The sequence below is a fragment of the Euprymna scolopes genome, chromosome 11 (assembly GCF_053919585.1).
Source record: "Euprymna scolopes isolate OS-2025 chromosome 11, ASM5391958v1, whole genome shotgun sequence".
NCBI classification, from domain to species: domain Eukaryota; kingdom Metazoa; phylum Mollusca; class Cephalopoda; order Sepiida; family Sepiolidae; genus Euprymna; species Euprymna scolopes.
The window spans coordinates 118,434,216-118,452,018 of record NC_136492.1 but is presented as its reverse complement, the minus strand read 5'-3'; the positions used below and the strand labels follow the sequence as shown (position 1 = coordinate 118,452,018).

The 17,803-nt window shown below is 35.8% G+C and overlaps 1 protein-coding gene across 3 annotated transcripts in view; it reads right to left on the bottom strand.

The window, feature by feature from the left end:
* LOC145288082 (small ribosomal subunit protein eS10B-like) overlaps nt 1-17,803 on the bottom strand; it is a 367,331-nt gene that overhangs the window by 142,691 nt on the left and 206,837 nt on the right. The window lies entirely within an intron of this gene.

Sequence of the window (17,803 nt, the reverse complement as noted above, 5' to 3'; positions counted from 1 at the left end):
GACAGCTAAGAGAGAATTTACTGAAATCACTCAAAAACGCATCGAAGCATAGAAATTAGGAATCCGTGACTTTTGGAAAAACTACAACATTGTAGTAAATAATAGGCACCCAACAATTCCCCCACTATCCAACAATCATGAGGTTGTTTGCTCAGCAACCGAGAAGACTAACATGTTTGCCAGTCGGATCGCCTCCAACTCCACACTAGACCCTGCAAACCAACCCTCCCTTAGTTTCCTTTGCGAACAGACGCCACACTAGACGATCTGGAAATGACCCCTTCTCAGGTGCATGCCATCATAAAAAATCTTGACACTTCAAAAGCATGTGAACCTGATCTCATCCTGGCTGTGCTATTAAAAAAGTGCTTAGCCGAAGTAGCTCGAGTTCTCTCCAAACTTTACAACAAATGCCTTAATGAATCTTTCTTTCCTGCCTGCTGGAAAACTGTTTCTGTGGCATCAGTTTTCAAGACTTGTGAAAGAACTGACCCAGCCAATTACCGCCCCATTAGCCTCCTCCCACTTTTCGCAAAAATATTTGAGTCTATTATTAACCAAGTTCTAGTCCATCACCTTACAGATGCTAAACTTCTGACCGACCAACAATATGGATTTAGGCAAGCCCATTACACGACAGACATCCTAACTGTAATCTTTGAGCGTATATACCATTCACTGGACAAAGCAGGGGAGGGTAGAGCGGTAGCTCTAGATATATCTAAGGCTTTTGACAGGGTATGATATGAATGTCTTCTCAGGAAAATCAGATCTTACGGTACACTGAAAGAATCTTTAACATAATTAAATCCCTCTTAGATAAGAGAAAAATCCAGGGTGTCATCGATGGTCGTACATCTAAACAATATGATGTAAATGCGGGAGTTCCCCAGGGGTCTATCCTCGGACCTCTATTATTTCTAATATTCATAAATGACCTCCCTGACAAAATTGTCTGTGAGATGGGTGTATATGCCCATTACACCACTCTCTATAACCGCCACGACAGGAAAACAAATGAACACGTATCTAGAGAAATGGCAAAAACACTAGAGGATGACCTCCGATCTGTAGTGGAATGGGGACAAAAATGGATGGTCACATTCAATGCTGCTAAAACTAAACGTGTTTCCTTCAATAACTACAAGAAACCTTCTCTACCACCAATAGCAATGCCCAAATAATCTTTATTTTCAAGTACATCTTTTAAACTCCTCGGCCTAACGTTCACAGAAAACATGAGTTGGAAAAATTACATTGAGTGCATTGCCAGTGACGCTGCGAAAAAGGTAGGCTCTCTCTACCGTGCTAGAAAGCTACTAACGCCCGAAAGTATCATGTATCTCTATAAGGCCAGCATTCGCCCATGTATTGAGTATTGTTGCCCTTTTCTGGCTGGTGCATCTGCTACTAGTCTCCTAGACAGGGTTCAAAAGAGAGTCGCTAAGCATATAGGTCCTGAACTGTCATCTAAGCTTCAGCTTCTGTCCCATGGACGAACTGTAGTATCCCTCTGCCTTTTCTACAAGTATTTCAATGATGAATGCTCTGACGAACTGCAAGCACTTGTTCCCACTCGACGTAAGTACTCCCGACAAACCCGACAAGCAGCAACATTCCACCCTTTAGCAGTTGAGATCCCTAGATGTAAGAGAGCCTTCTACTCCAGTAGTTTCTTCCCTAGAACCGCTGGACCTTGGGAATTCCCTTCCGAGTTCTTGCTTCCACACTCTACTGGCATGCAGAAGTTCAAGTGTAACGTGAACCGACATCTTGCTGCCCAACTCCCAACATAGTACCCCTGTAGCTTATGTCCCTGATAGTAGCTTCCTACAGCAAAGTGGGAATGTGCCTTGTTTTGGTGAAATTGCAATATATATATATATATATATATATATATATATATATATATATATATATATATAATTCTTCTCTTACAGATAAAAAGGAGAATTTTTACAGGGAAATATTTTACATTACACCTTACATTACACCGGTTAAGCTTACACCGGTGTAATGTAAAATATTTCCCTAAAAATTGTTAATCTATAAGACAGGAAAGGCTATTTTCAAGGTCGGATGTTTTCGATTTTCGATACTTATCGGATGCATTTCTGTACAAAATATATCTAAGAAGACTGGCAGATATATCAACTATCTTTGTGTGAAATTTGCAAAACATTGGCTGCGTCGTTTTGGAACTTATGAGGAAGGAACTCCCATACATACACGCACGCACACACACACGCACGCACGCACTCGCACGCACACACACACACACACACACACACACACACAGGAAGTGACCTTTATATAATAGTAGAGATAGAGATTCCGTTGCTAAACCAAATAATTTAAATGTTTAATTGTTTTAAGTGTTTTTTATTAATCTTAAAATTATGTAGAAAAGCTAAGTATTTACATCTCAGCTTTAATAACATTATAAAATAAGTATTTTTGTTTGCCAAATTTCTGTCTTTTCATTTGTTTTAATCTTGAATTATTCCGCAAGTGCACTGACGTAGCTGAAACTAAATATCCATTGTTTCATTCTTTTCTTTCAAACATCGTCGACTTTTGTCGATTTACACAACACAAATGTAAACGATATACGGCCATATTTTTAATAATTGTCTCCGCAATAATGTGTTTTTCAGTTTAGTTAAAATTGTAAGTCTTCGAAAGCTTCCTTATTGCAAACGTTATAAAAGTCACAAACAATAGTTCACATAGTTATTATCAGATATTTGTCGTTATTCTCTCTCTCTTTCGCTCTCTCTCTTTCTCTCTCTCTCTCTCTCTCTATATATATATATATATATATATATATATATATATATAATGTAAGCGATTTTCTATCTCTATGAATCTACTATCAGGGCATGTATAGAGTACCGTTATTATATTTGGGCTGGTTAATCTGTAGACCATTTGAAGGTGCGTGATTTATTACAGAAACGTATTTGTAATTTGATTTGCCCTACTCTTTTTTCCTTTCAATGCAATATCTCTCTCACATACGTGATGTTGCTAATCTCAGTCTTTTCTACAAATACTATACTGGCATCGGTTCCTCAGAATTGATTAATCTATTCCCTGTTTTTCTTATTCTAGCGTATTTCACCCATTGATTTAGTGGTGACCATGAATTCGCTGTTTTACTACGCCTCCTACCCAGTAGATTCTTTCCAACGACTGCAATGTTGTGGACTTCTCTTACCGCTCGCTGTTTTCCTTTAAGACTAAGGAAGATAGAAATCTCCTATCTTTGCAAGTATCATCTTTTGTTTTTGTTAGCTCCAGATATCAATTGGCTTTTTTGCCTTGTCTCGGGCGATTTTCATCAAAGAATAACCATTGACTTTGAATAAATTGACTATTTCTAAATATTTTGGACACAACCCATTTTATTTACAAGTATATTTTTCTTATTAATATGAATCTTTTAAAAATCTCTCATATACACTAGAGATATAGTGATTATCTATATCCTCTACTTTATTATAAGGAAAACGTACAATGTTATCGGTCCAAAGTTGTCCTATATGTATATAAATAGATCATTAATTATAATTTTTCACTACTGGGCATGCTCGTCAGTGCATGAAAAACAAACAATTTTCCCAGATTTGTCCATCCTGTAAAAAGAAAACTTTTATCAGCATAACAAGTATTTACTTTTTTATCCACAACATGTATGCAATGTGTCAAGCAAACGTTATCAACATTTACATAATAAAATACATTTGCCTTTTACAGATTGTACGTTCATTTTTATTACATGCTATTGAGCATGCTTAATTTTACATTTTAGCTCTAGTATTGCGCTGTTGAGCCATTTAAATGGGAACATGAGATGTGTTTATATGTTATTACTATCTGAAGTAGTAAAATTGCATATATATATATATATATATATATAAATATATATAACTGAACGTCTCTGTTTGTGTGTGTGTGTGTGTGTCTGGTCACGAATAGGCTCCTATATAGTTGACTAGTAAAAAAAAACTGATTACATATAATGATAGAAGATGTATCGAGGATCAGGAATGGGTATGTTTGATCTGGCAGAACGGAGGTTCATAGAAATTGTGGAGTCTGCGTTCGCACCTGCCCCTTAAAGTATGGATCTAAAAAATGAAAAAAAAAACGTTTACAAGGGTTTTTGTTTATATAGATGTACATAAGTATACTTTGATAAGTTTGTTTCAACTTAAATATGGGTGGTATAATAAAATTGTGGGGTCTGCGTTCGCGCCTGTACTCCATGGAACTATGGTACAAACTTTAATAAATACTTTTTATATCTATTTGCGTAGGTATACTTTGATAATTATGTTTCAGGTTGAATAAATATGGTATAATAGAATTATTGTGTGTTCGTTCGGGCCTGACCACCATAGAATGTAAATATGTCACAAAGTTTAACAAGGTTTTTTAAAAGGGGTGAGTGTCCACAATAACACCTTAACTTTAATCTTAATTCACGTTAGCTTTTATTTATTTTTTTAGTTGAATCATATAGTGTCGAATAAATTCCCCTCATGAATTCACGTTCTTATTAAAGTGAACGCCCCCCCCCCAAAAAAAGTCGGAACTTTAGACAATTATCGACACAAATTTTGCATAACTCTGTTTTTTTCCTTCTCCACTTGCACGTGACACTCTTTCGAAAATAGATAAATAGATACATAATAAAAATAAGAACGTTACTTGTTATCGTGTCAAAAGTAGGACAAATCCTGCTGATGTGATTACGTGTCTTTTTAAAAACATTTACATAACCTTTTTATTTTTATTTATATATCTGTTTAAGCTTTTTTGTCAGTGTACTAGAAGGAATTCAGTTGATTACAACCCTTTCTGCACGTTTTTACATTAAAATAGTACAACTCTGAATCCGACGGCCCAATACTACACCGTTCAATAATGTAAAATGTAAACGAAACTGTTCTGCTTGAAAAGGGCGCCATTTTCTTCTTATTCATATTTATTCTTTGCTTTAAAAAACCAAAGTAATTACGTGTTTACTTTTTTAATATACCATTTTGCTGTTTCGGATTATTTTACTAACGTAAGAAAGCTTCATTATTTTTCAAAACTGTTTTTGTTTCATTGTTTTTCGATATTTCGTCGATATTATTTTGTAAGAGTGTTTAGCAGAAAAGAAAACAAACGACTACCCGAAAAAATAAATATACAAGAAATAAATGTTACCATAGTCAATAAAGGTTCAGTTCATGTTTTTTGTTGTTTTGAAATATTTTTTAATGCTCTTTACTTGAAATAATTTCAGCGAACCGAAATTAAAACGAAATTTGAGGCGATACCTACTTAAATGAATTTTTTATATAAACTACACATGCCATAATCGAATATTCCTCAGGCACAAAATAACGGAAACATTAAAATATGTTTATAAATATTCCTTACGTTGACGGAACTCTCTTAAATTGTTAACACAGAATGCTCAGGTGTCCCTGCTTCAAATTGAAAACGGAGCTCTCCATTACAAAGTCGCTGTTATTTTGATTTTTTTAAAAACCGGTCCGTGAATTTAATAAACAAAAAGTTACAAACTACTTAAAAATACAAACCAATGAACGTTTATACACTAAAAGTAACTTTTATTGACTATCGTAACATTTATTTCTTGTATATGTATATTATTATATATATAACATTTTCTCTTTGTAAGGAAACATCATTTTGTTGGTCACTCTTGGCTACGAATGAGAACATAGCTGATATAAAAATATATTTTCGCGAAAAGTATCCTTACTTTCATCATATTTTGTTTAGGGTAATATTTTTGATTATCAAAACCTATCTTTGTACAACCCCCTCCTTTTCGTAACCTATCATACTTTCATCAATCACAGTCCATTTTCTGTGGGCTGTTTTTGAACCCAGTCAACGATTGGTACTTCTACTAGTATATATATATATATATATATATATATATATATATATATATATATATATATATATATATATATATATATATACTAAGGTGATGACCCGACGTAGTTCGGAATTAAATGATGATCAGCGACAAATGTTTCACACTCCTATATTTTTATCATCGCAGTCTGTGAAATCGCTTATTTTTCAATTAAATCGATTGATTGCCCGCCATAGTTAAGCACCAATCACGGAACACCAGGAGGAAGCTAACATGCCTCTCGCAGTGAATTAGTTAATAATACAGTGTATACATTGCACTGTACAAAACTTTATAAATTTTTTTTTATATATATTTGCTTTTATTATAGTTTTAAATGCAAAATTCACGTTTAATTTTTTTGTTAAATCACTTTTATCGTGCTCTAAGTCAAAACAAGTATTGTGGCGCAATTATGCTTTAAACAGACATATTAATTTCGAACGCGACCCCGTCAAATCAAAGAACCTACTGTTGCTTTTATATGTCGAGTCTTTCGACTTTTGTGAAAATAAAACTTCTCAAAAGCACTTGTGATGTTAGCCTGTGTAAAGTGTTAACGTTGGTTAAATAACCTGCCGCTTCTTTCATTTTTTCGATTAGGGATTATCGCTATTTGTCGAAGACATTACGATACAAACCTATTTAAGAACACTGAATATCACATACAATAACTCCATGTGAAAATTCATAAAAATCAGCCCATCTGTTTTCGAGTCCATAGGGAACGAACTCACACGCATAGACATACAAACTTCCCTATATATGATAAAGCTTACGGCATAATTACGCTGACACATCGGTTCCAGTTAGATCATCAAAGTAAAGAAACGATGAGACTGGCAAATACTAGATTGGTTACCAGTTGTGAATATTAGACACTATATATACTGTGTCAGGACACAGGAATTTATTTATCCTTATCCGGAAGCGCATAAAACCCACGGAGAGGGAAGCACATTCAGTCTTCGTAAATACATGCATCTAGAAACATAAAACTGATAGAAAAAAAGCTGAGGTCTACTACCTGCACTCTCCGTGGCATTCAACTTTTACGACTGGAATTAGCAGTTAATCCAATGGAGTGTAAATAGTTCTGCATAAGCCTTTACAACTATAAACATCATCTGCGTGGATTTCGGACAACTTATTTTTGTGGCCCTCATATGTCAAAATGAACGGGAGAATATATATATATATATATATATATATATATATATATATATATATATATATATATATATATATATATATATATATATACATACTTAGGGGATTAGACCAAGAGTCTAAAGGCAGAGTATATTTTAATGTATTAGTACATTCATTAATACAATTAAAATAAAAGAAAAGAAAACAGTACTATAGATATGTAATAAGCTCGATAGGCATATCTATCCTAGAGATATTTTATTATTAGGTAAGATGATTGATAATTTATAATTAAAATTAAAAATTAAAAATCGGTTTCATAAGGAAGAACAAAAAAAAGTCAATACATTGTACGATCGTATCGGAAACGATGTTTTTATTGAGATAGACAATGGGTCTTGGACAATAATTTTATATAGTTTTTGGAAACAAAGTCTCCTCATCAGCAAAAATATTGGTTGAAGTTTTTTTCTGGACACACCAAAAATAAACCTTGGATTTTTTAAGTAAGGCAGATGTATCTGGAAAATATTTAAAATATAAAGGAAAATAGTTACTTTTCTGATGTTTATAAACAAAGTAAGATAAAATGAAAATAAAATGAAAATAAAAATAAAATAAAATAAAATCTGGTTGAAAGGTAAGGTTAAGAGAGTGTAAATTTTAAATATTTTTAATAGAAATATAAATACCTTTTAATGGTTAGCTTTTTAAAGTCGTACGTATCGTCAATCCAATCATTGGGATGGTAAATGTAGTTTATGAATGCTTGAAACTGTTGATATATACAAACTTTCAAAGGAGATGCCAATGGAATAATATTAACAGTTTAAATCGTTAGTGACGTGAAATTTAAAATTAGCTGAAATGTTTCAATTAAAAAGGGCGATACTTTTATCCAAATTATTATTTTATTTTATTTTATTTTCATTTTATCTTACTTTGATCACCAACATCAAAAAAGTAACTATTTTCTTTATATTTTAAATATTTTCCAGATACATTATATGTGTGTGTGTGTGTGCGTGCGTGTGTGTTCTCTGTGTGTATGCTTAGGAGGGTCATTCCAAAAGTTAAAGACTTCTATATTTTAACTAAAAAGCTTCTAAAACTAGAGAAAGTATTCAAATGAACTATCTTTCATGTTCTATAATTTATTTGTCTACATAACCACTATCATTCACAATGCACTTTTCCCAGAAATTCAATGACGCTTCTCTGCTTCTGACGTTTGTCCAAGACAGTGGTCACTTTGTTAAAGTATCACGCTGTCAATATCTTCAATATAAAGGAAAAGCTTCCACGTGATGAATGTAGAAGTTCAGTTATCGCAGTCCCCCTTGATCCATTCGAGCGGAATAAGAAAATAGGGGGCATTACTTTTGGAACGCACCCCCATATATATATATATATATATATATATATATATATATATATATATATATATATATAAAATGAAAATTACATTTAAATTTACCAAAATGATCCTGGATGATAAAACTATAGCATATTATAAATATTAAAGAATTAATATTCATAAAGTAATCTCAACCAGATTTAAAAGCTCGATAAAAACAAATAGGAAATAGAGCTCTTTTTCTTCCCTGATCTTTCTTATTTATATTTATATCTCGGCAGTACAATGAAAAGCTTATCTTATTTTTCTTTTATTAATATTATTGGAATTTTTTCCTTTTTTCCTTGTACACATTTTTGTGAATTTTTCCATGGATTTCTGCCTTTGGATTATTATGGGCCATCTTCTTCCAATTACGGGATTTCCTTGGATTTTACTTGTGCAAATGGAAATTCAATTAACTTTCTTGAAGTTATACATTTGGATTTTACCGTCACTGGATTATTTATCTTCCACCGGACTATCCATTCATGTGTAATCACCTTTTTCTTCACCATATTCCTTCTGCTTCACTTTTTTTGTTTTCAAGTAAGATCTTTGACTTACTTGTTGTTTTATCAAATACTTTTGCATGCAAAATCCGCTCCCGCATTTTGCTAATTCCTACCCTCCGATGAGAAGGAAAGTATTTCTTCGAAACTCCGCGGATTAAGGACTGTCCACTTATCTAGAGTTCCCTTTTCAGATTAAATATGTTTTTAACTCATTTCAAAGTGTTTTTTAGCATATTGTATTAACTGTTTGCTCATATATATATATATATATATATATATATATATATATATATATATATAAATATATATATATGTGTGTGTGTCTGTCTGTATAAAGTCAATTCAACTTAACAAAGTTATTACACATCGTTTGTAACAGTTTCAGCAATTTAACATCGCCAATATTCCTGCGTTCAATCATATCTAAGACGAATGAATTTGTTTAATTATTCATTAAATTCTACTTGCCACTTTTGCACTGATTGTCATCACAATTTGAAGTTGAACGAAGAACACTACATTAGTTTATACTACCCAAGTCTTCACATACATGTGTGTATAATATATGACTTAATTACATACCAAAAGATAAATAACCAAAACATTAAGTGAGTAAACAATCTAATACAATAGACAGGAAATAGGGAAACTATGATTAAAATCATTTTCATTGTTTACTTTCTATTATTTCACATAGAGGGTGCTCTCTTTTTGTTTTATGCTTGACAAAGGTCGTGTATTGTTTTGGTAAAGGGGCGACCTTTTCTAACTACTAATTATTTGGCCATTTATCTACGGAAAGTATTGCGAGCCGAATGGTTTTAGCAAGAAATGAATAGATGGGAGAGCGCCGATTAGAGCAGCCCCAGGGATTCGTGTTGCATTGTGGGCGGTCGGGACAGTCCGAGATAGGACACAAAGTGATAGTTAACCGTATTATTTGTTTTATTGTTTTGCTTTTCTGTTTATTTGCATTCAGTTTTTCTTTTCAACTGTTGATGACGTTTTCGTTTGGAATGCAGGTTTGATTCAATGCGGATCAATTGAACGCCTATGAATACAATGGTCATCGGCGACACAAAGAAACAAACGACTCTATGATTTGAAAGTAAAATTAGAAAAAAAAAGTTGATTTAAAAAGAAAAAATACCTCGCCAATTTGAGCAGTCATTTACGTACGTCTGAGTAAGAAGACCATTGTGAGGGGGAAAACTATGCTTTTCTTTTGCTCCTGTTTTTTTTTATTTAAACATAAGCGAGAAGTGAGACAAATCACAGAACAATTCACAACGACAGACCAGTTTTAGGAAGTTTAAAACAAAGACAAATCTTGGAGAAGTAGGTGAAGCTCTTTTATTTCTGACGAAAGATAAATCGTTAAATGTCAGCAATTAAATTTTATTCGAGGACAAGTGTAGATTTGTTCTCGTTTCAATGATTTCTGAGAAATCAACCTTTTTTTGGATTATTCAGATTTCGGTTTTAAACTTGGGTGTTATTTGCACAACGTTTCGGCCGATGTAACCTTTGTAAGGACTTGTGGTGTAACAGAAAAAGTACATGGTAAAATTCGGTTGTAAATGACTCTCTTTTAGAGGTTAAGGGTTCAAATCAGTTCTGAGACAATACGAAAAATACAATTGCGAATTACTTAAACCTTTAATCTTTTCATGGCTGACAGAAAGAGAGCATGATATCGTTAACAAAATGTTGCGTTTGAAATTCGGTGCCGATTCCCGAGTTTGATTCAAAGATTGCCAAGTTCGACAAGATTCACTTGAATACGGTTGCAGGTCACATCGACTGAAATATGTTTTAAATAACAATCAAATAAGTGTAATATTTCGAATAATGCAATAATATTAAAAATCCTGGTCCTATGAATTAAGACACATAAACCACATATTTGGGTTTTATTTTCAGTTTAAAAATCAATGCCTTATCAAAATGATTCCATTTTTACTAAACTCCTTAAAAGAGAAAATTTCGACACAAGGTTGTTTTTTTATGTGAGTGATATCTGACTGTGCAAAAATAGACACTTTCAGTCGATGATAAAATAATTGCTTCAATCAGGAAAGGCCAGCGCCTACGTTTTTTTTTTTTTATCCTAGTCTGAATTTTATGAAGTTACTTATTGGCTAGCTCCTTTCGTATTATAAATACGCCGAAGCTTTTCGTGTTTTTACTGCTTAAACACGATGCATTTTGATGCGTTCATTCATGATCTGTAAATCACTGATTAATTTGTTTGGTATATCTATTTCAAAGCTTTCGACATTTTGAGTTCTTTATGCGGAACCGCTTCACGAGATAAGAACAGCTCAGTGAAAAGTCTTTGTTAAAAACTTTGCTAAAGATAGGTGTTCTTCATTGGCTTTGTATAGGTATGACATGATTAGAATTCACGAAATCAAAAAGCTGTTACAGCATCCACTGCGTCAACCAGTCACCTACCGGTGGACTTGAGCTAGCAAACACATTGGAATTAACCGTAGATGAATATGAAATCGATGTAATAATCATAAACCCTGGACAGATGAGAGTTTTGTTTTTAAGTTGTACAACAATGACAATAATGCACGTTATATAAAAAAAATCAAATCGGAAAAAATATATAAAAAATATAATGATATATACATTTATTTTAATTTTTTATCATTTTGTTCTGGTTGGAGATGGAACATCCTGCAAGATGACAAACATTCGCCCCATATCCTATGAATTCAAACCAACAGGTTAAAGATTCAAACGTGTCTTTAAGTGCAATTGTTTGAATATTTCTTGCACTTGGTTTATAAGGCATGTTTGCTAGGTAGTTTTGAAATTCTTTTTCATGAATCCGTTTGCTCCTATGATTACTGAAATAATCCCTGTGTGTCTGTATGTGTCTGTATGTGTGTCTGTTTGTCTATTTGTCTGTGTACCACTCTCTCTGCCTCTCTCTCTTTCTCTCTCTCTTTCTTTCTCTCTCTCTCTCTGAGATTCAAGTTTCTCTAATGTTCTACATAAGACCTTTGTAATTTGTTATCTATTCTTTTTCAGCTCTAGTGAAACCAGCGTCAGGGTTAGGGTTAGGGTTAGGTTTGGGTTAGGGTTAGGGTTTGGGTTAGGGTTAGGGTTAGGGTTTGGGTTAGGGTTAGGGTTAGGGTTAGGGTTTGGGTTAGGGTTAGAGTTAGGGTTAGTGTTTGGGTTAGGGTTAGGGCTAGGGTTAGGGTTTGGGTTAGGGTTAGGGTTAGTGTTAGGGTTAGGGTTAGAGTTTGGGTTAGGGTTAGGGTTAGGGTTAGGCACAAACTTTTACTTATGTTCCTTTTTTCTTCCTATCACATATCACTCTCTCCTATTTAATAGCTTAATTTTCTTAGGTAGTTATTACTATGCTGCAGTTTATGTGAAACATAATCATATGGACACACCAGTATCGATAGATCACCGTAAGTCACCAACGTTAAACCACCTTAGTACCAGTTAGGTTACTATTTCGGAATACTAGCCGTTGTATGTGAAAGATGGTTATGCCTTCCATAAAAAGCTGGTAAATCTACTCTATCACATGTAATCTTCGAGAGTCGTTTATCTCTCTCTGCAGTTGTGAGGACCATGCATAATTTCATGTAACTTGTATTTGGTAAGATAAGCCTAGCAGTGCCACCTCTTTCCAATCTCTATGGAGCATACAGCACCTAATCTATTCAAGTATTTACCGATTTTAACGCTGACTAGGCTTAATGTTGCTTAACCTCAGTGATCTAATTAGGATCCCGTGGGGTAACGTTATTATGTCGTAATAATTGTTATCTTAAAATATTTCCCTGGCGGTAGGTAGGAGATCGTTATATAATAATCCCATTAGAAAAAGAATAAAGAATACACCAAGTGAGGGATGTATGTATGTACTTGTTTTTACTGTAAATATTATTGTCTCCGGTAGAGAGCGACGCAATTGGGCGACTTTTTTAAGTGTTCGTTTATGTAGGCAATATATTCATGTCAGACCCAACCAATCACATGAAACGGAATATCACTAGCGAGTCCTAATGGTATGCCTATGTGCTTATGGTCAGGTTACGAAGAGTGACACCCCATATCTATCGAACGTGCAAAATTCCTCCCGGTGATGACTTGGGGCGGTAGGAGAACTTGATACTTAGACGGAAAAATATAAACTACTTCCTTTTTTTAAATTTTTTTAATTACATTTTCACCCCAAAAAAGGCGTATTGCCATTTTCGTGTAGGGGCTACTATCAGGGGCAGCAACTACTGGCGCACTATGTTGGGATTTTCGCAGCAAGATGTCGGTTCACGTTGCACTTGAACTTCTGCATGTCAGTACAGTTAGGGAAGCAGGTACTTGGAATGGAATTCCAGAGTCTAGCGGTTCTGTGGAAGAAACTACTGGAGTAGAAAGATCTTTTACATCTAGGGATTTCTACTGTGTGGGGGTGGGATTTAGCTGCCTGTCGGGTTGTTCGAGGGTGTTTACGTCGTGGGTACACAAGTGTCTGCAGTTCGTCCGAGTATTCACCATTAAAATACTTGTAGAACAGGCAGAGAGATGCAACGTTTCGTCGATGGGACAGAGGCTGAAGCTTAGATGCGAGTTCAGGGCCTATCAGATTGGCGACTCTTTTTTGAACCTTGTCTAGGAGCGAGAGACTAGTAGCAGATGCACCAGCCCAAATGTGACAACAATACTCCATACATGGGCGAATGGTGGCCTTATAGAGGTATAGGATACTTTCAGGTGTCAGTAGTTTTCTAGCACGGTAGAGAGAGCCTACCTTTTTCGCAGCGGCCCTGGCAATGTTTTCAATATAATTGTTCCAACTCATGTTTCCTGTGAACGTTAGGCCAAGCAGTTTGAAAGATGTACTCTCAGACAGTGGGTCACTGGCCATTGCTATAAGTAGCAGAGAAGGATGCTTGTAATTATTTAAGGAAACCAGTTTAGTCTTGGCAGCATTGAATGTGACTATCCGTTTTTGTCCCCATTCCACTACAGATTGGAGGTAATCCCCTAGTGTTTTTGCCATTTCTTTAGTTATGTGTTCATTTGTTTTCCTTTCATGTCTGTTATAGAGTGTAGTCTCATCAGCATATATACCCATCTCAGAGGCAGTTTTGTCGGGGAGGTCATTAATAAATATTAGGAACAATAGAGTACCAAGTATGGACTCCGGAGGCACTCCCGCATTTGTATCATATTGTTTAGATATACGACCGTCGAGGACAACTTGGATTTTTCTATTATCTAAGAAGGATTCAATTATGCTAAGTATTCTACCAGTGATATCGTATGATTAAATTTTCCTGAGGAGACCCTTGTGCCATACCCTGTCAAAAGCCTTAGATATATCTAGATATATCTACCGCTCTGCCCTCCGCCGCTTTGTCCAGTGAATTGTATATACGTTCAGAGATTACAGTGAGGATGTCAGCTGTGGAACGGGCATGTCTAAATCCATATTGTTTGTCAGTCAGAAGGTTAGCGTCTGTAAGGTGCCGGACTAGAGCCTGGTAAATTATGGTATCAAATATTTTGGCGAAAAGTGGGAGGAGACTAATGGAGCGATAATTTGATGGGTCAGTTCTTTCGCCAAAATTCTTGAATACTGGTACCACAGAAGCAGTTTTCCAACAGCCCGGAAAGCATGATTCGTTAAGGCATTTGTTTTAGAGTTTGTATAGAACTGGAGCTATTTCGGCTGAGCACTTTTTTACTATCACAGCTGGGATAAGACCAGGTCCACGTGCTTTTGAAGTGTCAAGGTTTTTTATGATAGCGTGTACCTGAGCAGGGGTGATTTTTGATCGTCTAGCGTGGTGTCTGTCCGCAAAGAAAATCAGGCAGGGGGTGGTTGGTAGGGTCCAGTGTGGAGTTGGAGGCAAACCGGCTGGCAAGGATATTAGCCTTGTCGGTTGCTGAGCAAACAACCTCGTGATTGTTGGGTAGTGGGGGAATTGTTGATTACCCATTATTTACTACACCGTTGTAGATTTTCCAGAAGTCACTATTTCCTAATTTTTTGCTTCGATGCGTTTTTTAGTGGTTTCAGTAAATTCTCTCTTAGCTGTCGCTATTTCTTTCTTAACGTTACTTCTAGCTTCTATATACTTCTGTTTGTTTGAACTGGACTTATGTCGGTTAAATCTGGACTTATGTCGGTTAAATAATATGCATGATGCCTTTGTGCAATAGCAGTTGCGCAAGTCGAAGTAAACTATTGGGGAGTGTGGGGCTTGCTATAGAATTTCCGCATGGGAACATCTGCTTCTATTGCTGTTTTGAACCATCCAGTGGTCTCATTTGCGCACTGTTAAGCAAGAAGAGAAAAAATATTTCCGCATGGGGCATCTCTGATAAGATCTCTGATGGCTTCCCTGTCAGCCTTTTTATAATATCTCGTTGTTTTGGGCACTGGCTCTTCAGTTTTGGGTCTAGAATTTAGGGCGATTTAAACCATTATCACTGCATGGTCAGCGTTCCCGAGTGGGTTGTTAGCATTTGTTGTACAATCCTCGGGAACTGTAGTCAGATACAGATCTAGAAGTGATGCTTGTTCTTGCTGGTCAGGGAAACGGGTTGGAAACGTAACCATTTGTGATAGGGAGTGAGATATAGCATAACTATGTGTTGTGCTACCCGCTGTATCTGTTTGAGTAAAGAATCCAAGCCAGTTTTTGTGGTGAACATTAAAGTCAACAAATACATGTACTTGTGCGCTAGTGTAAAGGAAGAGTGCTGTGTCTATGCTGTCAGAGACTTTGTTTATTATGGTGCAGTCCTAGGTCGAGGGAGAGCGGTAGAGAAAATAAAAGTAGCTAATGTTGTGTTGTATATTTAGTCTAAAGCACATAAAGGCTTGATCGTCCGTTTCTAGGTTTGTTTCTCTAGTCAGAGGCAGGGTGTTACGAATGTAGACTCCAAGTCCGTGCATATGTCTGTCAGAGTCCTTACGACAGAGTGGGAGATAGCCAGGCATGTTAAAGTAGTTAGAGGGAATGGAGGAGTGTAGGTTAGTCTCGCTTAGTGCTAAGATATTCGGAGTATTTGTTAAGAGAAATGCTTCAACATCAGCTAAATTAGTTCTAAGCCCACGGATGTTAGTGAATGCAAGCCTCAAGGGAGGAGACGAGTTGGATTTGTTTTTCCCTAGGCCTAGTTTAAGCTTATTTTTTTTATTGTACTGTCATCATGTTTTTAAAGAGTTTCAGTTATGTGAGGGGGAGCTGAACAAGAGGTTATGCAGCGTATCAGACATGCAGCACAAGTAGACCATTTGCTGACCTTTCTTCAACTAGGATTGTGTTCTCGGGAAAGCCCATCGGGGATGAGTGCAGGGTCCCTGTCCATGCGCGACCTGGCACTATAAATATCCTGATATTATACAACTGTTGATGAAGCAGCCGCTCTAAGCGCTACAAAAGAGTTAGGGCTTCTGTACTACCAGTCGGAAACAGCAGTCAGGAACTGTCAATCCGGTACCCTCAGCCCATCAGAAGAAGATCACCCCAATCTAATTGCACAGGCGTGCGTGTTACTCAAGCATTCCGAAGTGCCCAGTTATGAGGGGTGGGATGTGTCAGGAGTGGGGGAACGACATTCAATGCCCTAGACAAGAAAAAAGATCTACCACTAAGTGTTTTGTCGATTCACTTGTGATAGTGTCCCTGTGCCTGACTAACAGGCAAAGAAGGAGTATGGAAGCCGGCGATAGACAGGGCCTATCTACTCCTTAAGCAATTTAGGTTTGCACACCGGTAATTTGTTTGAGTCACCAACTCTAGGAAGGTTGCCGTCCAAGACTGGAGGGGTCTCCCTCCCCTTTGGTTTAGTTTCAGAGTTTTCCTTCTTCTAGACGGGTGATCTGGGAAGATCTACTCGGTCCATCCGCCCTGAGAGGGTTAGCTCCGCGCCTGGGTCCTACTACAGGTATTTCTGCGACCCCGCGTGGTTAGTTCATGTTACAGGGTTAGTTTGTAGAGGTTATATATCTAATGAATAGTTACACTCGTCAAAGTGATTTAGGGGCATGCAGTGGAAGCGGTTTTGTGGGGAGGCTTGTTAGAAAAGCGTTATTGCGGATTAGGACTCTTACCTGAGGTTTTTCCATTTTTTTTAAAACTTTATGTTAGTTTAGGTTCAGGATAACATTATAGTTTGAGTAGGTATTAGGAATTGAGCTAAGAAATTTAGCCCAATCACTGTATATTTAGGTTTACGAAGGTTAAGGTGTAGGTGCAGTATACCCAGGGTGTAACTGGAGGTACATTTTAAGTTATGGTGTATTTCGTATGTATAATTAAGTAAATAGATATTTGGGCAAGTTTTCAATAGGTGCAAATAAAAGTTGTGTCAGCGAGTAGGAGCTGGAGATTAAGGATTCCACTACTAAGGCGTGTTTCGATTTTCATATATTTTTTGTATTATTTATTTCTTTCATAATGGCTGCTAGATGTTATTTCTTTCGAAGAATAGGGGTCAATAACTCGTCTGTTGCTAATATGTCACTGTCATGCAGAAGTGCATATATCAGTTTTGCACATGTGCAAATTTATTCAAAAGATAAAGGTTAAAAATTAAACTATCTATTGATAACAGTAGGGAACGTAGCTGCAGTTTTGGCTTTGATTCTAGCTGATAGAACTAAAGTTTATTTTTAATGTTTTAAAATCAGTATTATATATTAGGTACAATACAATATTCAATAGAGAATTGGATGTAATAGGAAATCTGCATGAATTAAAATATATTTAAGCATATTTTACGACCGGGCCAAGTTGGGCACAC